The sequence below is a fragment of the Anas platyrhynchos genome, chromosome 2, assembly GCF_047663525.1.
Source record: "Anas platyrhynchos isolate ZD024472 breed Pekin duck chromosome 2, IASCAAS_PekinDuck_T2T, whole genome shotgun sequence".
In the NCBI taxonomy this organism is placed as follows: domain Eukaryota; kingdom Metazoa; phylum Chordata; class Aves; order Anseriformes; family Anatidae; genus Anas; species Anas platyrhynchos.
Window position 1 is genome coordinate 47,216,852 of NC_092588.1, and position 26,382 is coordinate 47,243,233.

Sequence of the window (26,382 nt, forward strand, 5' to 3'; positions counted from 1 at the left end):
AGATTATACTTCAAATATACTGCTCTAATTAACACCAGATAATGCAGTGGAGGCCCTGTCAGTGACATTCACATGCATATTTAATTGCTAAAGGGAGGCATCTGTCCATCTTCAGAGATTGATTTAGTGGGTGACGTGTCTACACCTTATGAAGAAGAGGAACTCTATAAGTGGAAACAAAGCAAGCTTTCTTCCACTGCATACTTGTGGATGTCATCACTTGGGACTCTGAGCTTTATCTTCAGAAAATAGTTGAAGTTGGCCAAAAGAGGTGGCATATGCCACTGTGTGATGAATCTGGAGGTGTATGAACCAAGGGCTGGGCTCTTCCTTGAGGACTTGGTCTCTTTAATTCATTAAAATAATGGGCAGAAGGAGACTAATTAAGAAAAATGTTTGGGATTAGATTAATTTTATGCCTTGCTCTCCAGTTTACGTTAGGTGTATTGGACAAAAAAGTAAGTGCTATTTCTTGTGATACTACAGTGAGAGTAACAGTAGATTTTAGTTACCTGTGTGCGGTTGTTCTAAACGATGAGGCTTTGCTTGAAAAGCCAAAACATGGGTAAACGATGCTGTTGTACAAAGTTTACTGTGCCGCTCCGGTGTTCAGAGTGACTTCAGTTATGAGGCACAGATGGTTTTTGGAAGGCTGTGCAGTACTTTTTTTCCCCATGAAAAGCAGGAGGTGCCCTGCTGCTAGGAACTGCACACATGTCCATTTTGCCCTGAGAATGGACATGAATATTCCAGGTGTGGAACAGGTCCCAAGACAGAGCTAAAGCCCAACACTTGTTGCTCGCGGGGTGCATTTCAATGGCCACTGAAATTTCAGTGTGAGATGTGACAGAGGTAAGGGCGCTGATGTTTTCCTCCTTTCATACTTGATTTGGAACTGAGTCTGTGAAAAAGCTCACAGTTTTAGCCACCTTGAGCACAACTGATTGTTGGTGCAATTGACTATTCTGCAGGTACTTGAAATCTAGATGAAATCTCATGGTTGCTGGAATTTTTATTTATTTGTTATTTTTTGCCATGGTATATTTGCTGCTTGCTGTTAGGTTTGGGTGTTTCTTGCCAGATTTGGTCAGATTTTCTTTCAAAGAGGTGCTCTTTAAGCTGATGGCATCAAACACTTCTGAAAGTGTTTGTTGCTTGGAACTTCTGAGATAATGGTACCAGAGGAATGGTTTATTCATCAGAATATGCTATATATATATATATTTTTTTTTTAAAGTATTATTATTATTTTTATTTTTTTTCTTGTTTTTCAAGTACAATTTTTTTTTTTCAAATAGGGGACAGTATACTGGCTTTCTTGAAGATGTTAGAAATTACTCTTTAAGTCAATGCTACCTTGCTTCTGGTCAAATTAATTAAGTAGACTTATATTTAAGTCTGAACGAAGGCTGTTTGAATAAAGCAGAATATATGACTTTTTTTTTCATCTGTAATACTAAATTTATTAAAGAAGATGGCTATCTGTAAAGAAGTAAGAATGGGGGTATTGTTGATGACATTTTTTTTTTCCTCCCCTTTCTGTCAAAAACTAGAGGGAGTTTGAAATCATCCTGTACAGATCTCAGAATCTGACCAGTGAGAGTGATTATTCCGCAGTGTAATGATTATTTTGCTATTTTTATTGAATTTCATGTAAAATTCTCAGTGACTTCAACAGGTACCAGGTTCTCAGAAATCTTCTCAAAGTTTGATATTCTTCCATAATACAGTTGTTTTCATTTGCCTTACTATAAGAACACTGATTCTTAATTGCATAATTGTTTTTGAACTTCTTTTTATGAAATGTTTTTCTGTTTCTAAATATATCATCATTCAAAATTATGTGAGATAGCTTTTTCTAGTCATTCACATGGCAAAATGTTTTGATTGACTATTTTAACAGTTGTGAATAATGAACTGTATGCTTCAGCTTCTCCTACATAAATGGACATTGATTTTCTTTGGCTTGCTTTTGACCCCTAAAGAAGTAAAGCAATTACAATTATGCTTGCATCTCTTCTCTTTCTCTTATCGTTTCATATATATCATAAACAGCCTTTGAGAACCGATCTACTTTAATCAGACTTTTTTTTTATTATTATTATTTGAGTGAAAAAGGAGACAAAAAACATTGGCTCTGTGGTTGTCTTGCAGCTCTAGATTTCACCACACACAGCTGTCTGCCTGTATCCATTATCAGTTGGTCTCACAGCTGACTGTTCCTAAATAAAGTAGAATTCACAAACAGTTCATTGTACACCTGTTTTAATTAGTTATTAAATGGCAAACATTTATGAGGCAATATATATAAGTTCAGTCCATGCAGAGCAGTTATTGTCATGTAATAAAACACACACCGGTGCCTGCACAGAGCTCTTCCTGGGGATAGATTTATGAATAGGAATCAGCATCAGGCTTACAGGTTTTAAAAATCAGAGTGCCTTCATTCTAATTCTACACATTGTGTTTTGCTTTTTTATGAAACAACTTTATGAACACAGAGTGTAATATATAATAAAAAGTACTCTTTTTCAAAATCAGCGTTAGACTTTAATAACATGGAGGAATGGATTTAAAAGCAAACTGGGGTTATAGTTCCAGGAAACCAGAGTGGTTAATGCACTATGAATATGACATGTTTGGCTGCTGTCAGGGGTGCAGTTAGTAGCAGGGCTCCCTGTTGGCAAACTAAGCAACTCTATTAATGTAAGTGCAAAAATAACTACTATATTGATTTTTTCAGCTGAAGCAACTTCTCAGTCAAATACAGTGACATTCATGAGAGAATTTTTCTGGAGAAAGCTTACTGTAACTGTGTTAGACATTTCTAAGTAAAGTGTATAGAAATCATGACAGCACCTGCAGATTATCACTTTTCATTTTTCTTTAAATCACTGGGAATGTAAAAGGTGTTCCTGGATAAGTGAATGCACAAATACACCATGCCATTAGTCTTTCAGCTAGCTAATTCTTAAGCATGTATAGTAATGGTTCATCATATGCTACTTTTCACAAGCTGATGTCTTTTGTAATTGTAAGGTTGTCTGGGCTATTTTCTTGTGATGTCTTCATTAAAATTACCTAAATTTCAGGTTGTTAATCTGTTTTATAAAGCAACTTCAATTTTTACTACATTCAGTAGCTTCCCCCTGATGGGGTGCTGATCTTACTGATCAGTAATTATACATTATTTTTGTTGTATTGTTATCTATGCTCTCAACACCATTTGAATAGCTGTATATTTTTGAAGTTTTCTTCAGTTTTTTTTTTTTTTTTTAATTCCCATTTCTGAGAGACAAACTACGTCATTCATTGCTTGCTTTGATTAATGGAGAAATCCAGTTGTTACTGGTGATTTGATATTCCCATGTGTTGCTGTGAACCTACACAACATGGCTTTTTATGTACCTCTTATTACGTCTTCTCTAGCCTCTTTGTAATGATATTACCGTACCTTTTCCTGAAATGAGAATTTCAAGGTTGATCTGCAACATTATTTATTTTCATCATGCGGTATAGTTTACATTCAATTGATTGTTTTCTCAGGTCTGAGATTCTGTATTTTTTGTGCTCTGCTTTTGTGTTTTTGCATACAATTGCTTATTAATATTAATATATTGTTATTTGTGTACTCTGTGTTTACAGGACTGAGTCCATGACTTTTCATGTTTGAATGAGAATTGATTTTGGCTTTTATAATTACTCTTCATGGTTATATATTAGCTGTAATTGTCTAACTAGAGCAAAGGCTTTTTTTTTTTTTTTTTTTTTTTTTTTTTTTTTTTTTTTGTGAGAAAGCATTTTGTGAAATGGGAAAAGAGAAAAATTTGGTGTCCAGTTCCCTCTTGGCAATTTAGGAAAACATCATCCAGCATCTTCTTAAATAAATTGGACCTTTCTGTTAGAGTCGCACATTGTATACAGACCCCCAATTTTTTTTTTTACCTTTTTTTTTTGCTCCCAGTATTAAACAAGATTACTTAAGTCTTATTATTTGCAAGTTTATTTTAAGTTTTCAGCCCTGAACTTGCTCATTTTTTTTTTGTGTGTGTGTAAGAATGATCTTTTGTCTTGATACAACCTTTTTGCTTGCTTTTTTGGGGCTGACTAGATCCAATCAGTTACCTTGTCGTGTTTCTGCTGTATTGAATATTGTCTCTAAAGAAAGCTGATAATGTGCCAAAGATCATAATCGTTAAATAATTGATGTACAATTGATGTGCAGCTGCTTCTTTTATCATAGGTAAGATGGGAAATTCTGCAGTTCTGCAGGAAAGATGCCAACATGCAGGTTGATATGTCTAGTTAAGGAAGAAGTCTGTCAATCTGAGATATATATGCATACTCCTCAGATTCCTGACAGTCAGGAGTGGGAATGATAGTAAAACTCAGGAAATGTTTTAAATATCAAAGGACCTAACCTTTGAATACTTTGTTAAGGGAATCTAATCCAATGTGGCTGAATGGCCGGCATGTGGGAGAACATTTGGGTCATAAAGGGTCATCTGGCAAGGACTTGAATCTCTAATCCCTCAGCCACCAGTTTCTGTGGCTGAGATGTCTGAAAGAAAGTATAGGGTGTGGGTAGTGGAGAAAGACTTTTTGGGGAAAATACAAGCTCAAACGGCATTTTTAGTTCTTTAGTTGTTTTAGTTCTTCTTTAATCTTTAGTTCTTTCTTTAGTTGTTCTAGTTTTTAGTTGGTTTTAGTTCTTTATTTCAGCCTCGTGAATCCAGTAGTTACAAGTGTGGGAATAGAAATGTTGTTTTTGCAGAGTTACATTGTTTAGAAGGAGGGAATGTGGTACTGAGATATGCTTACAGTGATAAGAAAGTTTAGCAGGCGACTTAGTGAAATGCAGACAACCAGACTCCTTAGGACAATTAGGTGAAAATCACGGTGTCAAGTCAAGTCAGATAAGTGAAGAAACATTACCACTTCAAGCAGTAAAAATGTCAAAAGAAATTTGAAATTTAACAGGCCGGCAACTGAAGGCCATGCATTGTGTGTGAAGCATCAGATAGATTGTGAACCTGGATTACCCACTCAGTGGGGAAACAGGGGAGGGTTCTGCCATCAAAAGGTATATAAACTGTGTTTTGGAACTAGTAGATGCGCTCTCTCCTGCTTGTGGGGCGCCCGCCATTGCAATCGCGAATAAATTACTACTTCACTGAGATCCTCGCCTGAGCCTAAGTTATTGGCTACGGAGTGTTTCTCACACAAGACAGTCTGATTCTGCTTAGGTAGACAACCCAAGCAGAGTGGTATGGACAAGCTCCTGGGAAGGTCTTACATCTACAAAAATGGAATTTGTAGTCTGGTACAGCTTCTGCTAAGTATCTGACACCCAGTGGGGTTTAGGATTGCATGATGCTGTGTTTTAGGGGAAGAGTTTTTCTCCAGCTGATACAGACCAACACCTCTGTGAAAGTCAGTCCTCAGAGAATGGCACCTACTTCACTTCATTGTGTTATCTTCTAACACGTTTTTCTTACACTAATGTTTGCTATGGGAGATTTGAAGAGGAATGTATTTAGATGTTTTTATTCAGTGTTCATTTTCAGGACATGTTTTTATTCTTAGACACTATAAAGAAACATGAGGCCTCTCTTTCCTAAAAAAATGTACCATAGAAGAATCAAATACATTTTCTAGGGTGTAACAGTAGGGAAGGATTAAGACCTGATTTGAAGTGCTACTTGAGAAATAGCTGCAGACTTGGTACGTGTCCTGTAGTACTGAAGGGACAAGCTATCATAACTTGTCATAGGAAATCACAGTCAGGGACTTATCCCACATATGCAGGTGAATGTAGCTAGATGTGCTTTCTTAGAACAAGGCACGGTACAGCTGCTGACTTTAGACGTTATAATAACATTCATGCAGGGAGAGATGATACCTTTCAGGGGAATTCCTCACCCTAACTGTGCATACCATGGTAACATCAGTGGTGGAGCCAGGAGGTATTCACTGAATCTCAATGCTAAAACCCTAAAGAAACTTATAAGCATCTTTTCCCTACTTATTTCTTAAAGGAAATAAAATAATGCTTTCCTTGTGTCAATGAAACATTTACCAAATGCTGCAGAAGCTTATGCTGATTTACAGTGCTATGAAGGGCATCAGTGATGACCATTCAGCAGACAGAGTGAAAACCCTTGTGTTTTGAGATGCAGATAAGATGTCACATCCATCTGTTCATTAGAAAGAATGATAGTAGGTGCTTAAGGGCACTGATAGGGAACTTTGATGTTTTTCACTATGGATTTCTTTTTTAACTTTTACTCACCGAAGTTTAAAATGACAAAACCCTTTCTCTGCTAGCTAATGTATAGTAGTTCTGACTGCCATGTGTACACAGCAGTATGCCTGCTATACAGGTCTTCGATGGCCACAGGCCTGTAAGCTTGAGACCATCAGTAACTGCAGTAGTGAATGTCTAAGTAGACTGTAAGAAAGAAGGAGAAAAATGCAGTGGGCGTGCTTTTGCAATTCTTTATGCTGTGTTGAAGAGAGAGTATATATGACCCCTGAAGAGAGGAAAAGGTGAGTAGCTGCATTTTTAGACAAAGCAGACAAAGAACTGTAAGAAGAACAGAAGCAAGGTATTTGATGAGAGAGTTGCTGTCTGGGTTCTTGAGGGGAAAGTTGTGCTTCCAAGATTGCACTTGTTCAGTAATTGAAATATGTCCTTGAAATACACACCTGCTACTAATGCAGAGGAGCTCTGCCAGAACCATGTTCTCTGACCATCTGAGAAATCTCTGGGAAAGACTGTAGCTGTGTCACTGTTCCCCATAAGTCCCCCATATTTAAAGCAGGACCTCATGAGCAGGAGTTCTGTTGCATCCTTAGGCCACTAATTTCTGCAGGCCCATTTGAGGATGTAGTTGGGATGCTCTGGTTCTTAAGTCTATCTGAGATCGGCACAAGGAGAAAAGTGGTGAGGCCCTCAGGTTGTTTCATGTTAGGAAAGATGCAAAAGTGGCATCACCATGGTTTCTTCCCTGTCCCTGTCCCTGTCCCTGTCCCTGTCCCTGTCCCTGTCCCTGTCCCTGTCCCTCTCTCTCTCCCTCTCCCTCTCCCTCTCGCTCTCGCTCTCCCTCTCGCTCTCGCTCTCGCTCTCGCTCTCCCTCTCCCTCTCCCTCTCCCTCTCCCTCTCCCTCTCCCTCTCCCTCTCCCTCTCCCTCTCCCTCTCCCACATACATGTTTATACATGAGTGTCTTGTTCAAGATAAATACAATAAATTGGGCTTCATGCGCATGCCTATTTTTACAGCAGACTCTGCAGTAGTCTGTAGGGACTAAACAGAGTTATGGATCTCATTTCAGAATTCTAATTTCCTTAGGAAAATTGTCAGGGCACCTTCCTTTCCAGCAAGTAGAGCTGGAACAAATAGCTGGAACCACCTCTAAAGGCACCTGTAAAACTGTAAAATTATGATTGTAAGCTTTCTAAATGATAATTCTACTTCTGAGACTTCAGATGAGAAGGAGGCTGCCTTCATGGATCATGTGCCAATATTACTCCAGTTAGAAAATGATACACAAGATTAACTGCATTCTTCATTTTATGTCACCAGAATTATCTTCTCTGGATGGTGGAAAAGTGTTTTAGATCTTTCTACCCACAGAATTTCTCTGCAGACATTTAATGTGCAGGAAAAAAGCATCTACACAAAAGCCCACAAAAACCATACTGTACTTTGAAGTTTTGCAATTACAGCTAAATGTTACTTTCTGCAGATTTATAGCATGTAAATAGTTGGAGATGATACTGCAAGGAAAGCTAGTCCTTTATTTTTAAAAATATACATCTGTCGTAGTAACCTATACTTATAAATGTATAAACTGTCTTGCTGTGTGTTTGAAACCTATCGTTTTACCCCAAACACCCATCTGTTTGTTCGTCAAAGCATTTTGTTAGCTTCAAAAGAAGGTATAATTACATAAATACCATCTTTTACTGAAAAGATTTTTTTTAACACCATCTGACCGAAATACAGAAATGATGAGGAAAAAAAATGAAAACATGCCATAATTATGGTCTCTTATACAAGTCAATTGTACATACAGTACTGGGGCATGTTCAGGATGCAGATTGGGGGCAGTATTTGACCTTTGTTTTTTTGACTGTGCAAACAAATCTGGCACAGTAAATACACATGCAAGAAGCTCTAGATTAGGAATAACAGTGTATATAGTAAATAGCACCTATCTGTGCAGCGCTTGATTTAGGATGTGGGTCCCTCTAGAGTCTGCAAGTCAGATTTCCAGAGGGATGAATCGTTTGAAATTGTAAAATAAAGGAAAGCAAAAAAAAAATCAATAAAGAAGTAACTTATAAAAATAATTACTGTAGTCTAAATCATAGATCAGCACCATGTGCAGCCATAGCCAGGTTCTTAGGCAACAACATGCAGAAAGGACAGTCCATGACATACTAAATAAAGCTAATTGAGAAGGGACAGATGTTACATTCTTATTTGTCCCTCTACTATTAAAGCACCTAATAGATCCATACCTCAGGATGTATTAAAGCTTTGGACCTACAATCTCAAGATCTATCATTTAAATATTCATAGAAATGCTGTATTGTCAGTGGTATCCTGTTTGCATGAACTGAATGAATAGGTGATTGACCAAATATTTGTCTTCCTCTCAAATCCAGTGTCTTTCATAATTCTCATTTTTTTTTCATCTGTGCACATTGCATTATTTGTTATTTGTGCAGTGTTCACTAATAGAGACAAGAAAAAAAAAAAAAAAAAGAGAAGGGCCAGAATGAGGTTTGGTGCTTGAGTTTGGGCTTCAGGAAAGAGCTTGTGTATTTAACAAAAACAGAGGTTGTTTGGGGTTATAAAGGACAATTTATAAAGGTTATAAAGGACAAGTTTGGGGTTATAAAGAGCAGGTTTGTTTGTTTGTTTGGTTGGTTGTTTATAAGATGGAAAACTTATTGTGCTACATGCAGCAGATACCTAAGTAATACCGCCTCTTAAAATCTGAAGGCTCTTCATTCATGTAGTTGCTGTAAGGAGACGCTGCATGTTGCTCTGTATATACAGAAGTGGTTTCCTGGGATATTCTTCATCACGGTTTTACTGCAGATTTCCCTAGCAGCCTTCATTCGCTTGCTTAGAAGGAGAATGCAGATGTTTTGTCAGAGCATGGCAGGCATGACGTGTGACTGAATCAGCTCTGTCTTCCTCTGCCACAGAGAGGATGTTCTTCTACAGCAAGATCAGTTTTCATCATTCTGGGAAGTCTTTGATTTACTGAAATACACTAGACAGCTTCTGAAGTGTGAAATGATTTATATGTCAGTCCCTTCCGTCTGAGTAGCCACCTGCTATCTTCTGACTTACTGGAGTGCTCCTGCTAAAAGAAAGTAGATGATGCATATCAGAGATTTTTGTGGTGACATCCTTGTTATTTACAAAGATTGGCTGTAATGTTTCCTCTTACTATGTCAGTGAACACGCTGCAGATAGACGCTTGTGGCAGAAACCCACTTGTTGCCTTTGCCTTGAGCATTGCACCACTCAAATACCTGTTTCCTCTCACAACCATGATTTGATGCAATGTTTCTTCTAACCTTCCTTACCTGTTGTGGCCCATCAGTTGTTTAGCTCTTGTGCTTGCAGTTAGCAGCAGGAAGGCCATGCATTGGGTTCTTACTGGCCATCTTTTCAGGTCTTGAATATTTCTGAGATTGATAGTTCTGAGATTAACTTGGTAGAGAGCCTTGAGATCTTAAGCGTAATATTCCTATAGCAGCAGTTATAGAATTATAACACTGATATAAATGCAAGTAATTTGAAGAAGAAATTGTAAGTGCCTGAAGTGGAGTAAGTTTCTTTACTATCCACATGTAAAGCATCTTTTAATGAGGTACAAGGTACTGCCATGATAGAAGTGAAAGCAACTTGAGTTACAAGGACTGTTGTCAATTCGTCCATAAAACTTCAGGTATAACGTTTGTTACTATGACTAGCTAGAGATACATCTATACAGAGAATAGCTCTGTCTTAAATTGTAAATATATATTCTTCTTCATTTGCATGAGGTTTAATTTTTGCTTTTCAGCCAACTTTTTCTCAAAGGGATGACAAAAAATGATAATTTGGTAGCAGCTGATGTTCCGTATTTTTGAGGATGGTGTCTAGTTAGGGCATCACACTTATATACATTTTTTTCAGTATGTCTGTTGTGATTTAACTGTATATGTTTCTAACATATGTTTAAACATATGACTGTATATGTTTCTAACGTGTGTGTACACATACATTTGTAAGAGATAGACACCTATATGTCTGTGTTAAACAGGATATACTGAATAACCTTGTCAACCTTGATAGTACTGGAATTAGAAAATCTGTAATAAACCCATTTCTGATTGTGACAGAAGCCACAGTACGTGATTTGGTTTGTGTTCTTGGGTGTTCTTGTCACTTGTTTTAGACTTAGATAACGCACATACAGGCCTGTGCATGTACTGAAACTGACTCTCTTTCAGATAATCTTTCCCATGCCACATACCATCCTCAAGCCCATTCACAGTCACAGCCAGAGGTCATCTTCCAGGCCTATGTTAAATCTTCTCTTTAAATGCCTCTGCTGGTTCTTCTCCTCCCTAACATCAAGCTGAAGCTCTCTTTTTGTGTTCTAGGGTTTTGCTTAGGAAAGCTGTGCATTAGGTTTTATATTCAGCAGTTTACTGAGATTGTTGCTGTTGCCACCAGTCCACCACCGAGTTGCCTGTTCTGTCCCTTGAAATTTGCATAATACATATTTTCTTGTCTCAAATAAAAGTAAAAATGTTCTACCTATGACTTGCATATCTGCCTTTATAACCTAGTAAACTAACTTAACTTTCATATGGAACTGATTTCCAGCCTAAAAAGGAAATTTGCTCAGTCCTTTGTTTTGAATAGTTTTATATTAATAGCTTTATATAATTCAGTGAGATCTTAGCATCTACTTTTTGAGCAAATTAAATTTTGCCTTTTTCCATTTTTTTCCTTCTGCTGCTTTAATAAAATCTACCTACTGTATGCTCTTGAGTATTAAAGTATCTTGTCACAGAGCCTGAAAATAGTATTTCTTGTTTTAATAGCTACACTTGAATATTTAATTTACAGTTACTTAATATACATTTATTCGGTGAAATTGTCGAGCCTTCTTGAAGTGAATGTTTTCAGATATCTGCCTTGAGGCAGTACATACCAGACAAGGACAGATTACCTGGTAATTTACTTTCAGCTTAATAAAACATCCTTGGTTTTGTTTGTTTTTTAACTCTGAACATTTGATGGCAGTCATGACAGTGGTTAGTGATAGATTTCTTGGATTTAAACCAATTTCCACTGTTTCAGCAACAGGAAATTGAAAGAGTTACTGTCCAGAGTTTAGTTTTAAAGTATAGCAAAATGATTGGAGAGTGAACAGCTTGAACAAGTGAAATTACACATCAGTTTGGCCATACAGTTAATTAAAAAATAAAGAGTGAATTGGTAAAGGAAAATGTTACTCTTGAATTTAGACTGCAAAGATGTGGAGTGTGAGGGAGCACAAAAAGGAGATATGTAGATCCTGATGAAAACTGGAAACTGAAGTTTTACCCCAAACTATTTTCTTTCTGTGTAGTGTTTTTTCTTACTGAATTTTCAGTAAATTCCAAAACTATAATTTGTTTTAACTTAAACCTCATTATTTCAGTTTTGCACTGCCAAATCTACTGAGTAGAGCAAGGGAACTGGAACTGAAACTTCTGAATTAGATTTGCTCTGTGATCACCACATAGGCTTGAGTGAATCACATGAATTTCTTTCGGTTCATTTATCCCATTTAGCTTAAATTCATACTTCATGGGCACATGGGTTAGTACTTTGAGACTTCATTAATGAGTGGTTACATAAAGGGTTATTCCATTAGTTAGAGACAGTGGAGGCACATAGTGTGTTAGATATTGATTTACATGCATCTTTGGTTTCTCAGAGTATTTTGCATGATCTAGTAGCGAATTTCTGTTTACTTGAAGTCATTCTCTGATGTATCTTTTGAAAGAACATTATGCAAACCTGTAAAATATATTGACTTGTTGTATGTGCATTTAAAATGAATTTGTCTAAATCTACTCTTGACATAAATTAAATTTGATACAAAGTCATATTTGCTCATTTTTCAGTCTCTGTCTTAATTGATACACAGTAAGGAAAATCATTTGGAGGTCTGAGTATTCACATACTATAATAAGCACTTGAAGAAATCTCTTTGAGATCTTTTTTGTCTGTAGTCACAACTGCTAACTAATTTAATTGTTTTTCTATTACTGCACTGTAGAAGTAAAAAGTGAAGTTGTTCTTTTAGAGAACTATAAATTCCCAAAATAATTTATAATTTGTGTTAAAACAAACAGATGAATTTATGGGTTAGTAACCTGTGCTTCTGCATAAGGTTTGACAGTTGTAACAACAACCCCCCCCTTTTTCTACCCTAGTATTTAGTTTCAAAATTCCTCTAATTTTAAGTGTAAGTCTGCATATGGATTTGATGCGATGATACAATCTTCCCATTATGGGAAAGAATTAAAATAAACTTGAAATAACAGAGTAATCTGGATGAAAGTGAAGAGGTAGCCTAGCATGAAGCCAGCTAGCAGGGCTGTCAAACCAACTACACTTGCTTCAGCCTCACTGTAGCACAGGCCTACGTGGATTTTGTGTTGGTTACCACAAGACTGATCATGCACCCTTCTGCTACATAAGCTCCTGAGTTCCTGTTTTCCTAATAGTTACTGCCTTAGGTAGTTTTTGTTTGTTTGTTTGTTTTCTGGTGCATAAGATTTTGAGGGAAAGTTACCATTTATGGAAATGAAATGGCTATTTATAAGAACCAGGTGCTTTCATAAGAAACAGAAGGGGGCTAGGATGACTTCACTGTCTCACCAAATATTAATGTTTTGGCAAATATTAATGTTTGGGCATGTATTTGTAAATGTCAATTGCACTGTGTAACACAGTAGTAACATGGTAAGAGTCAGTCCCTTAACAAAGAAAGCAGAACCAGTCCATCGTGACCCTGTCACCCCCACAGCACCTCGTCAGGTGTGACAGGGTGAACCAGCCAGACAGTGCATTAGTCACTGATATGCAATCCTAAACCACTTACAACTTAGCATTTGGAGTCCTTGCATGCAGTTGGCTTGTTAACCAAGATTTCTAGTGCCATTGCCTCCTCCTTCCACAGCAGTTTTGTTACCCTAGGACTTCAACTGTAGTTTATACTCAGACTGCCTCACCATCAGGGCCACACTCTGCTTAATAAAAATGTTCAGTTTCAATACAGTTTTGTGGCATATCATTGTGGATGGTGTAATGTTCTCTCTTCAAATGGGATAATCCACACTGGTCTTTCCTGTATTACATTTGGGTAAGTAGCTCTGTGGTCCCACCATTGTGATATCTCCATTCCTCCACACCAGTTACTAATTCTGCAAGCAGCACTTTCATTTATTATTGTTTTATTTTGAGGTGGTAGGTTATCCATCAAGAATAAATGCTCACATCCCTAGTGGTTGTGTTAATTGCCAGTAGGATTACTAACAGAGTCTCTGTTTTATCCAGTGATGTGTTTGCACAAAATCTTTAAGAACTGTCATTGCCAGTACTTCTCCCTCTACAGCCAGTTTTGCTGAATCTTAGCACTGGGAAGAGACTGCAAACTCATGGATGCTTTTGGAGATGTTTAGACCTGCAGGTATATCCCCAATCTTTCAGCCGTGTGTGGGCATATACAGGCAGTACAATAACACAAACTTAATTTTCTTAGACAATCAAATTAAGAAACAGTGGTGACTACACTGACATGTCCTTTTGTTTTCTGTAACTCTCTTTTGCATACTATGTTGTATTTCATAGAATAAAGCAATTGGGTATTTATAGAAAATGTATTGTGGGTCCTAGTTAAAGCTTTTTGTGTCCAAATTGGTAATTGTGATACCACTGGGGAAAACCGTTTATTAACATAAATGGAGACATAGGCTTCCATTAATTTAGCTGATTGTTTTTTAAGTTACGGTTAGGGTTCTGTAGAACATTTTTCTAGTACTCAGCAAACGGGCAAAGGGATGCTGTGATCAGTGGCAATAGGCATTTTGCAAAGAAAGTCTGTGGATGAAAGACTAAAAACCTTCTGCCACATAATTCTGGGCTCCATAGTTCATCATCATCCCATTAAAAAGATTAAAGCAATAGAAGCTTTAAACCAGACCTGTCCAACAAAATGTTCAAAGGCACAGAAGTATCTTAAAACCTGATTCAAATGCACAGTGATAAACTTTCAGAGCCCCTATTTGTGATTAAACTTTCTACCTTTTTTACTTTCTACTTTAATTGGCATGTGTCTTTCTCTCATGCCAGATTTCCACTCTTTGAAAGTATAGTTAGCATTCCTCACTGTCATGGAAAGAAGCATCACTTTGTACTGTTTCATTCTTTTGTCCATAAGACACAGAATTATGTAGTGGAATTTTTTGCTTTCTGATTGGAACTACAAATTTTTGCACTTTGAGCTTTACTATTTCTTGGTGTGTCTCAGACACTACGAAGAATTTTAGACAAAATTATGAAGTTCATTGCTCCAGTATTTTGGGGAAGAGGTTGTTCCTAGAGTTACTCAGAGTCTCTAGTGTTCATGCAGTGCCCTTGAAAATTAAGTGTAGGATTCAGACTTGATTTGCATTTTGAAACTCTGTTAAACAATTTAACACTAGAGCTGAGGGAAAAAAATTCTCACTGATTGAAAAAATGGTACAATTTGTAAATTGGCTTCTTGGTTTCTATGCAAATGAAAGGAGTGAAATGTTCTTGTCTTGCTGAGTGTATTTGATATAAAAATGTTAAAATTTTACAATGATAAATAGTAGTAGACTTGTGTTTCTGGCAAGGTAATAGTGTCTGCATGCTATGTATCCCTGGAAAGCTGAAAGCCCATGCTAAAAAGTATATGCAGCATTAGACTTTGGAATGCTGCAGTGAATTTGTGCACAGGAATTTTTGGAAATAAAAAAAACCAAGTGTGTCAGTATCACCTGTGCTTCAGAGGATTTTCTTAAACCCTGCCAAGAAGGGAAATACCCAAATAGATTTTATAAGTCTGGGTAAAGAGCAAAAAGAAATCTGAAAGATAAGTAATTTACCTTGGACGTTTGAATGCCATGGAAGAACTGAACATAAATGTATAGTAGAAAATGTGAAAGGTAAGGAATGTGATCCTGTGCAATTTTTTCATACATTCCAAGACTGCTAATCTTAAAGGCTTGTTCTAAACAAATAACAGGTTCAGTACTGAGATAATCAGAGCATATCCTTGTCAACAACAATAACAAAAAATTATCAAGAAGATCTTTGTTTTTTAATGTGCATTTCTAAAAACATGCTGGTGGATTTACATTCCTTTTATGTATTCACATATGAGTATATGATTTCACTTTTTTTCATTTTCATCCTTTTAGTACGCTGAGTGTACCTTATACTCAACTAGAAGAAAATAATTTTGCTTTATCTGATGGCAGCAACCAATTGGGTAAGTTAGAACTGTTATTCTATGCAAAAATAACTTTCATTTACCAAAGGCTGACGAATCACTTCTCTAGAGTTGGGAAATGAATCAAATAAGTTTATATCACAAATGAAAATAGTGAGTTGTGTCTAATAAATTTGTAGCTCACTGAAAAAAAGATAAGTTCACTGGGTCTGAAGCCAAGAGTAGTCCTACAGGGAATGTATAATGCACTGTGATATCATTTCCAGGGGTAGCATTATGAGTAAGAGGGTAGGACATACATGTATTAACAATTATGCCAATGGCTAGGAGTAGATTGAATTATAACTGCATTAAGTGTAGTAGCTGTTTTACCCTTTTTCTTTTCCTTGCAATTATTAGGAAATTATTTTATTTCAAAAGGGAACAAGAAAGAATACTACCAAACGGACATATTGTTCTGTCTTGATTATAATGAGCATTCATTGGTTGATGTGGGTAATTATCTTTTTGGAAAATATAGATTCATTCAGTGAAATCTAGCCTGGGTCATAAAACAAATGAAACAGAAGTGTCCAGCTGAGCAATGATGACATGGTCATTTTTAAATATCTGTGCTAAAATAGATTAAGATTGATCAAAACTTTTTTTTTTTTTCTTTTTTTTTTTTTTTCCTCCAGTGAAGGAATTTACTAGAGTTCTGCTTATGAGTTCCTGGTTCCTGAACATTAATTAATGTAGAAAACAATGCCTTTAAGTGGCATTAAGTTATCCCAACAGAATAGTAGTGTTTAGCCCTCCTCTGCATATATTGTTTTGTGCATATGATGTCAGGTGTGCTGCTTTGCACTATGGATGACCATTATGAACAGCACTTCAGAACAGTTTGAGTTATACCCAAGACCAAAGAAGTCATAATGCATTTTATCCCTGCTGTCCATTTCCATATAGTGATTGATAAAACGTATTCTTGACAGATCTCATGACTGATGAGGTTCATTAAACTTTTGTAACTGAGAAATGATGCCTAGACTGCAAAAACGTCACTAGAGACCTCACTGTGTCCTTTCAGTACTTAAATGAAGCTTATAAAAAAGATAAAATAGAGTGACTTTTTACACAGGCAGATAGTGATAGGACAAGTGGGAATGGCTTTAAACTAAAAGAGGAGAGATTTACATTAGATATTAGGAGGAAATTCTTCACTCACAGGGTGGTGAGGCACTGGCACAGGTTGCCCAGAGAAGCTGTGGATGCCCCATCCCTCGAGGTGCTCAAGGCCAGGTTGGATGGGGCTTTGGGCAACCTGGTCTGGTGGGAGGTGTCCCTGCCTATGGCAGGGTGTTGGAATTAGATGAACTTTAAGGTCCCTTCCAACCCAAACCATTCTACGATTCTATGAAATGGGTCATAGAGCTGACACCATAAAGGCAGTATCTTAAGTAAAAGCCAGTGTGTAGAGGAGGAGGTGGCTGTGTTGGTCTGATCTGGCAGGTACCATGAGCTGTGGTACCAGGACAGCAGTGTGTGCTGCAACTGTCCTTCATCCCTGCCAGCCATGCTGCACCAGGCAGAGGGAGCCCATCTTGTGGGGGTCATCTTGGGGACACTGCAGGCACCAGGCCTGGCCTGCTGTGCCGCCCTCCAAGTCCTGCCAGCTCAAGGCACACATGGGAAGCACTGTGGCACGTCTGATCTTGATGTTGATGCCATCTGCATGGCTTCACTCCTTGCTGAGGTGGCTGTGCTTGAGGGCTGACTGCTGCATACATCCATATGCTCCATTACTTAATTGATGGAACATTACTTATGTGCTGGAATATAGATCAGTAGCTGTCGTGTGGCCTCTTTGTGCAGAAAGCTAATATTGTCCATAATTCACAATCAACATTTTTGTGTGTCTGTGTGTGTGTGCTCTTATCTTATTTCCAGATTTCGTGGTTATGCTGTGAGTGGATCTTTTAAAGCCCCTTGACAACCCTACTGAAACAAAGATGATGAATTGTCTAACATCTTTTTGTGTACTGCATGACATTCTGTTTTTCTAAATAATTTATTTGCAGAGAAATTGAGATGAAAGAATGATTCGTTTGTGTTTTTTTTTTTTTTAAACGTTCATCTTGACGATTTGTGATCTTTCAAAAAATATTTATCTTGTGTCCAAGAACAAAAACAAAAAGAGATAGGTTTTGATATTGCATCAGTAGGTTCAATCCGCTTTTATATGTTTTTAAGTAAAAAGAGATTTGAATCCTGTCTAATCAAACTTGAATCACTTCAGATGAAATGTTAGGACTCCTTCAGTTCTGGAGACAGCATAAAAGAGCTGGAGTGCAGAGTAGGTGAGAGAGGTCACCAGTGAAGCTGTCTGGAAACTCAGTATGTTAGAAAGACTACTGAGTATAACCTGTTCCACATTTGTCCCTGTTACTTCAATGTCTTGATCAGAACTCTGTACAGCCTATTTTAAATGTTTTGTGAGTCTCGATCAGTTGCTTTGCACATTTTAACAGTCATTTTGGCTTCTACAAAGTAATATGAAAATAGGAAGTTGAGATTTCTTTGAAACATGTTTGGTGATAATCAATATACTTCCATGTTGCAATACTGCTGATTGTCAAAGTGTCAGGTTGTCCTAACCATTGTTGCACTACTGTTTCATTATATTTAATGCACATCAATAACAGTTGTTATTATAGTTGTCTTTTTTTTTTTTTTTTTTTTTTTTTTTTTTCCTTTCTTTTAACCAGACATCTAAGCAGAATTTCCAGTCTACAGTCTGGCTTCATTAAAATCACTGTCTTCTCTGTTTTTGGAGTCAAAGATAAAAAATGGAAGCCTTTTCTGCACATAATTCATACCCACTGAAGCATGTGTTTTAACTTTACATTCATTAAGATGATGCAAAATATTGCATTAACAGTAAATGTTGAGGCATATGTAAAACTACTCTAAGCTGCTTTGTGTCTAAGCAGTAATGGAGGAATTAACATTAGCCTTAAGGCAGGTTTTAAACTAGTGCAGCCATGATATCAGGTTGTTCATGATTCTCAGCTGCTTTGCTTCTGGGGTACTGGTTTATTCCTTTTCAGAAAAGAGCCTTACTTGTCATACATATGGTAAAAAAGGCATACATGTGGTAAAAAATATTTTCTCTATATTAGCTGGTGGGTGAATCCATCAGTTAAATAAGTAAATAAATAAGTAAATAAATAAGTAAATAAATAACTCCCCACACCTTTAGCCTGGAAAATGCTCTGAAATTCCAATAAACATTGTATGGAACCTGGCCTGGATGTATCATAAGGTTATGATAAGGATCATCTGGTTGTTGTTGATCGGCCCAACAGCAAGCTATTGAATGAGAACACCAAGTCTTAGGAAAGAGGGATGCCACAGTTTTCACTGCTGTACCTTAACAGGTTTCCTAGCATTTTGGACTTTCTTTCCTTTTTCCTCCTCTTCCTTTTTTTTTTTTTTTTTTTTTTTTCCCCACCCCCAACCTTTTACTCCACTTGCACAGTATGGAAGAAGGTTGGATTTTTGAATGCACTGCTCAGCCAGAGGCACAATTAATGCATGCTCAGAAGATGTGCCCAAGGCCTGTCCTTTATGCCAGGCGGTTTTGTGATGTGTTAGTAGCATAGAAGATAAAGCAAAGCACCAAACAAAACAAAACAAAACACAAAAACCAAACAAACAAACACTTCGGTTTTTAAAAATATAAACCATCTTAGTTTTAACAATAACCACACAGAAATGTTAATAAGGAAATCTGTAGCTTCTGGAAACACAAATACCTTCAGGAATGAAATGAAAAATTGAAATTATTTTTTCTGCACACGTGTTTTAGCATATCAAGAGATTTGTTTCTCAGGAAAACACTAGACTTTGACACACTCTTATGCCCTTTGGATTTCCATTTTTCCTTCTCTTAAATTTATACCAATATCATCAACTAAAGCCCATCTTTAAACAGAATATAATCTTAATGTTATTTTCCCAAAAGTTTTACATGACTGCAGTCACCTGTCAGTTCTCCTGTGCATGCCTTGTCACAGACTGCCCCTGGCTTTCCCTGTAGAGAAGACACCTTCTGAGTTTTGTATTTCAGATAAACTTAAACTTCATTCTTCCATGTTTGGTCTCTTACTGGTTGCTCACCAAAGCTGATCTCCAAACCTGTCAGCAAACAATATTGTTCCTCAAACATTCAATGGTAACATTGCAAAGAAGAAAATGCCAAGAGTAACACTGGAGGAGGTACATCAGCTGTCAATCGAGTGGCTGTCAAGAAATCCTGCCAACATTAATAAACCAAGCTCTTCCTAAATCTCCACTCTTCTGAGCAATTAACACCAGCAGAAGATGTGTTCTAATTTAAAAAAAAAAAAAAAAAGTGAAAGAAACATTCAAACCCTTGATAGTTCCATAATCTTCATCTGTTTTTGTTCCAGCTGTCTTAATTAGTTTATCTCCAGATCCCAGGATTTTCCATCTGGGATAATTAGTTTCTTAGTTTACAGGTAGATTTCTTAGTTTACAGGTAGGTTTATAACCAAGATTAATTTTCTGCTTTTTTTGTTCAAACACCCATGTGTGCTCAACACATACCAGTGCAGTTTGTGGTGTGGACAGAAGTTCTGTCTGTCTTCAGGGAAGAGACTCAAGGAGCAAAACTAAGCATTTCAGGTATTGGTGGACTTTTAAAACCCTTTATAGTTGTCATGAGACACAGATTTTCTGTGCGCATGTGTGTCTAACAGGAAAATAATTATTAGATTACAGTTTTGAAATGAGTCTCTTAATGCTGTAGCGTACTTGTACTACGTGCAGGGTTTTTTTTTTTTTTTTTTTTTTTTTTAAACTTTGAATTAAGAATTGAATTTGATTTTATGCATTGAGAATAAAACTTGATATTATATACCTTCTGTTTACAATATTATTCTCATGGGAAAAGGGCAGGGTGTGACTAATTTAAGCATTCAGTGTTTGATTTTTGTTCCTCTGAATTTATCTGAACACAGCACCAGAGAGAGACAAATACAAAAACAAATCTTTCACTTTTCTTCACTGCGATACTTTCAAAAACATCTAAGATTTTTTTTTTATTTTTTTTTTCTTAAGAAAATTCCTTTACACTCATTTCATTAAAATATTGCATGGAATAGGCAAAACCTCAACATAATTTTTTGTTTCTCTTGAAATTTCATCGGATATATTGCATAATGAAAAGCAATGCACTTTATTTTTCAATAGCTTTGGAAAGAATACAATTTTTAAAAACCTTGTATTTCTTTTTGAGTAAAATATAGCTCTGCTAATGACAATAACACCTCAGTTTCACCTCATTTTTTTCTGTTGATGATTGATAGTCATTTTCATGTTTCTCCAACTATGTAGCTAGTATATTAACACTGTTTCTGACACCTGGAAAGTACGATTATGTTTTTTGGCTGATCACAATAGCAGATAAAAGGTTGGTTCTTGTTCACAAACTACTCCCAGAAGGTGCATTGCCCCTTCCAATTTCTTTGGAAGAATAGTGTGGTGAATCATAAGTTTTGGCTACCTTCCTTTTATTACCATATGCCAGAAATAAGAATATGTGTGATTGCCTTTTCCTCTGTAGATTGACTTTTACAGTACACCCATGTTCACGCACTATGTACTTTAGTTATCTATTCTCACTACTTGTTGAAAGGAGGGTGAGAGGTGGTTTTTCAGCTTTAGGTTTTTGTCTTTTTTTCCCACTCTATATTTATTTCTATTTCTATTTTTATTTCTATTTTTATTTTTAAATTTTTATTTTTTAATTTGTTTGTAAATGAACTGATAAAGTTATTAAGATTGCAATATCAAGTGTTGAAACCAGTAAATAAATGTATGTTCCTCCTCTCTGGCATTTTATGTCCTCAGTACCTATGTTCCACCAGGAGCTGCAGTATTCACTGTATAGATAAAGAGTGTTAATGAATGAATTGGGTTTGTTGTATATTTGCAACATAGTAAATAGGTATGAATGCTGTCAGAAGAGAGTGGATGGCTGATTGCTTGAATGCCACCCACACAGTCAGATGCAATTTTGTCAGGAATGTTTCAGGCAAAGAACTTTATTGATGGACACTAATTGTGTACCACCTGATGTTCAGTCCCACAGATGTGACAAGCTATGGCTTGTGGCTCTTCAGGATCTCAACAATAATATTGCCTTCTGTTTTTATTATTAATATTGTTATTATTATTTTAATTGGATACCTAAGCTTTGTGGCACAGCACATCAGTAATGACAGAGCTCAGTGATTAACTCTGTCAGAATTATCCAGCTGCAGAGTGGGAAAGAGAGTAATAAATTTCACACCTTGTATAGGAAAAATGAAGATATGTTCATCAATATTGTGAAATGTGAGACAGCATGATTACAGGGGTAGAAAGACCAAGAAAATAAGAAGTAGAAATCTTATATTTAGTTTGGGGTTAGGATGGTTGTGCAGATAAAATAAGGCATGAGGCCACAATGTGGATGAAAACACTGAAATGAAATAATGAACACTGTTTGCATACCCCACACAAATACTGACCAGAATGTCCCACAGTGAAAAAGCAACATTTGACTTTTTGATTCTGAAGTACATTTGGACTATTCTCATTTGATGTACGCATACAAGATATGGGTGTTCCTTATAGACCTTTTATGTATATCCTATTTGTTCAGTTTGATATAGGACATGAAATTATTTCTTTATAGAGGGTTGGCAGTAGCATTTGTATGTTTTATATAGGGAATGGGGTAAATGATTGACTGAATGAATATCAAAAGCTTATTTTGATAGTTTTACTATCTACAACTATATATGAGGTGGGCTAAACAACCTAGACTGTCATTTTAATCCTTTATTGAATAAGTGGACAGTTTTGTTAATCTGTTCTCATTTTTTATGAGGTAACAGGCAATTTTTCAGTACAAGAGCAAAACACTTTTTAATTCTTTTTCTTTTTTTTCCCCCTCCTTCCCCCCCCCCTCCCCCCCCAAATATTTTTAGAAAATACCTGATTGTATCTATCACTGGGAATTTAAAGAGCCAAAATGACTCATAAAATCTATATATACATTATTATTGCCATATAACCAAGCAATAAAAGCTATGTGCTGTAAGATTTACTGCATGGTTTCCAGAATGCAAAGATGCCTAGTATAGTAAACACTATCCTCTCTGTAGTATTGGAGCAAGCTAAAATTCAAAATAAATGAAATGAGAACATCTAATGCAATCTAAGGCAATAAGTATTTATCTTGAAAGAAACAAACTTGTGAATTGGGGCATGGTTTAATGTTTTACAAATCTGAAGTATAACTCAAGAGTACACTGGGATCTTTCAGGATAAGTTAAGTCTGTGTAAGATTGTCTTTCCAAGGCAAATCAGAGAGCAGAAATGAAGCACTGCCTATTCTGAGTAATCATTTTTTACATTTACAGTTTTATTTCTTTTTGTTTGTTTGTTTTTGGGTGGATGAATGAACTTGATTCAGGAGGTCTTTTCCAGCATTCAGAAGTTGCTTCAGTATTTTCTTCTGAATGTTTGAACTGAACAGTTCTATTTGTCACACTAGATTACATTCAGATATTGTCTTTTTCCCTCTCTCCTATATATTTTAAAAAAGCAAACCAGAAAAACAGAGCAATGCCCAGGGTCAGCTGCAGGAGTCTAACACCAATATTAAAGCAAGATGAAGTTAGAAGGGAAAAGTCTAGACAGGATGGGTCAGTATCCATGAAATGAAATGCTAAGAAACATGCACAGCAAATAAGGATGCTGAAGAAGGATGCTGAGAAAGGTCGTATGGGGATGCAGGGAAGACAAGCAGGAAGTCTGGACCAGAAACTGGACTCAGGTAACATCCATGGTAATGAGGAAGGAGAACTTTTTTTTTTTTCTTTTTTCCCCACTGATTGATTTAATTGTTAATCTGTCTCAGCTCCCTCCACTCTAAAATATTGACAGATACCCTTAATTACCTCACACAAGTAGTAATTAGTTTGTCTAAGTGAAGGTTCCTGAGGTATTTACTGCACATGGCTATATTGTAAATTCAGGTGAAATTAAAATAAGAATACACCATTTTGCTGTGGTGCAGCTGTTTTTGTATCTGTGTTTAGTTCAGCACAACCTTCTATTTTAAATATATTTCTATTTTTAAATTCTGACAGAAAGAGGTGGTGTTTTTTTTTGTTTTGTTTTTAACTTAGTGTTACTGCACAGTTACAGTATGTTTCCCTGTATCATTCTGAAATGAAAGCATTGCAATAACTAAAATTATTCCAGAATTGAACTTTATGGGGAGCAACAGTTTAATATCCATTTAGAAGAGCTTTGAGTTACAATAAATGACTAAAGCTGGGAGTTGACTCGTTTAGGTCAGGCACATAGAGACTATCAAGCTTGTTCAGAGATCCCCTGGAAAGTAATGTGCCAATTCAGGAAATAGAAATCAAATACATCTATCCACCAATGGAGTCTTTCATGTTCATGAATTGATTTCAATGTCAACTCCAATTTGTTCTTAGATTTTTGAGGCATTTCCCAACAGACAAGGCCTCAGTGATTTATTTTTTGTTGTGAACTAAAGTGCTCTGTTTTTCTTGGACAATGCTTATTTGCTTCTCTCAAAATTTCTGCATCCTGCTGCTCTGAAGCATGGCCTGTCTTGTGCTTTATTTGGAAATGTTGGTCAATTGAGTGTTGGTTTTCTCTAGGAGAAAATGAAGGGAAAGGGGTGTAGGCTAGTCTTTCTGACGTCTTGCAAGTCTTGGAAATACTAGTGTGTCTTTGTAGGTTTTACAGTTGGCTTTACTATTTAGCCTGCAAAAGCTCTTCTTTTTAGGGTCATATTTGTTCTTTTTTTTTTTTTTTTTTTTTTTCCTTTCTTCTCCTAGCCCACACAGAATTAAATATACTATGATTTATTTGTAATATTTTGATTGATTAAATGTTCAGACACTAAAATAAATAGTTACATTTATTTGTCTTGCCAAGTTATTTATTATAATAGATAATTTCTTAAATATAACTTAATCTTCCTCGATATACATTTTAATATGTAGAGCTTAGCTTTTGCATCAGATAATTATTTTCTCCTGTCTCCTTCATGAAATAATTGCTGGGGATCCTCAATATATAGAGAATCAGCCAAGTCATTGGTTTCTCATAACTAAGTCATGAACCACAGGAACTGACCAAGTAAATGTTCTCCAAAGTTATGTTTAAAATATCTTACCATGAGCATGACACTAATTCAATGACTGTCACAAACAAACTAGTAATACCGGATAATTTGATCGTAAATTTGAAGCCCAGTCGAGGATGACTGTGATTTGCTGCTAAAACAGCTTAATTGTGATGGCATTTGTTGGCATTAAGGCTCTGTTGCTTAACCATGACTACCAAAGGCACCACTTAAAGCTGTTAATTTATTTATTTAAATGATACTCCACGGAACGACAATACAATATCTTCTGTCTGCTTGCAGGAAATTTAATAAAAACTTAACCTATTTCAGGAAGGAAGGAAGAACAGATCAGATCCCATCTGAATGACTTGGTGCAGCCTGTTGCCCACATTTAGTTAATCCCAAATACATTTGCAGAGAAGTAGCAAACAGTTGATTACAATACGTGACTGTAAACAGTCTTATGCCTGTGAATTAACAGAATAAATTGAATATATAAGGTTATTGTGTGGGAATTAGCAAGGGAAAAGCAATTTATTTCAGACTGAAGACACTTAATTGGTGTTGGAGTACTTTGAGCATCCCTGTAATACAAGATGCTGTTACTGCCCCTTGTCTCAGATCTTGGCTGTTCTGCTCATGCAGAGCAACCCCGTGGTTCGCTCTTCTTCCCCACTGAGAGAAAGTGCTCTTGTTCCTTCATCATTGAGTGAGATTTCACTGGCATTATTTTATTTTGTGAGAAAACTTTGAAGAGGGTGAGATAGAGCATTGACCTTTCCGTTCTGTAAAACTCTGGGCAGAGCAGGGAAATGGGACCTGTACCTCAGGAGAGTGAGCACTGAAAATATGACTTATCTGTTGGCCTCCTGTCATCCATATTCTTTGCTTGTCCATACTGCTTTGGCCAGAGACAAGGCCTGGAGTAGGCCCAACCTAGCCTCCCACTATCTTCATTTTTTCACATGCTTTACAAGAAATCTGTACATTATTACACCTGTTTGAAAGGCTTAAACCTTCAGGCCACTTCATTTTCTTTTGGCTTTGCAAATAAGCTTCTAAATATGTAGAAACTGATTGCAGCTCACAAACAGTAACTGCTTCCTATCCTGCTCTATCTTCCACAACAGCAGAATTACTGAAAGATAAGATGAGCATTGCTTTCAAGCTTAGCTTTACTAGTTTGGCACACAGCTATTTTGAAAGTACTTTAGACTTCAAAGGAGCATAATATTATTTGAAGTATGCTCTGTGAAACAGAGATGAAACAAAAAATAATGTTTCCTACTTATTTAAGGAGCTTTGGAAGGCAGTGGTTGTAACGACCGAAAATGTTAAGGCCCCATTGTAATGCAGGCAGTATGAGAGGTCTCTAGGGAGATGTTTTGACTCTTACAGAATGCAAGTAGTATCCATCAAGGACAAGATTACAGAGGAGCATTCACATTATTCATCACGTAGTGGAAACGAAACTGCACTGCAATTCATGGTGATGAAACACTCATGAGACCATTGATGAGATTATGCTATGAAAAGAGATTTTGCAATGCTTTGAGGTTATAACTGGATTATGTTCCGAGATTCATTGGTACATAAATAGGATC

At 36.5% G+C, this 26,382-nt stretch overlaps 1 protein-coding gene across 5 annotated transcripts in view; it reads left to right on the forward strand.

Annotated features, from left to right (window-relative positions):
- SNTG1 (syntrophin gamma 1) overlaps positions 1 to 26,382 on the forward strand; it is a 348,743-nt gene that overhangs the window by 3,281 nt on the left and 319,080 nt on the right. For 2 of the 5 annotated variants that reach the window (XM_072034682.1, XM_038174969.2), the window contains exon 2: positions 15,521 to 15,591. The exons of the other annotated variants lie outside the window; for them this stretch is intronic. The gene's annotated coding sequence lies outside the window, so the exon portion shown is untranslated. The remainder of the gene's footprint in view (positions 1 to 15,520; positions 15,592 to 26,382) is intronic. 5 annotated transcript variants of the gene reach the window in all.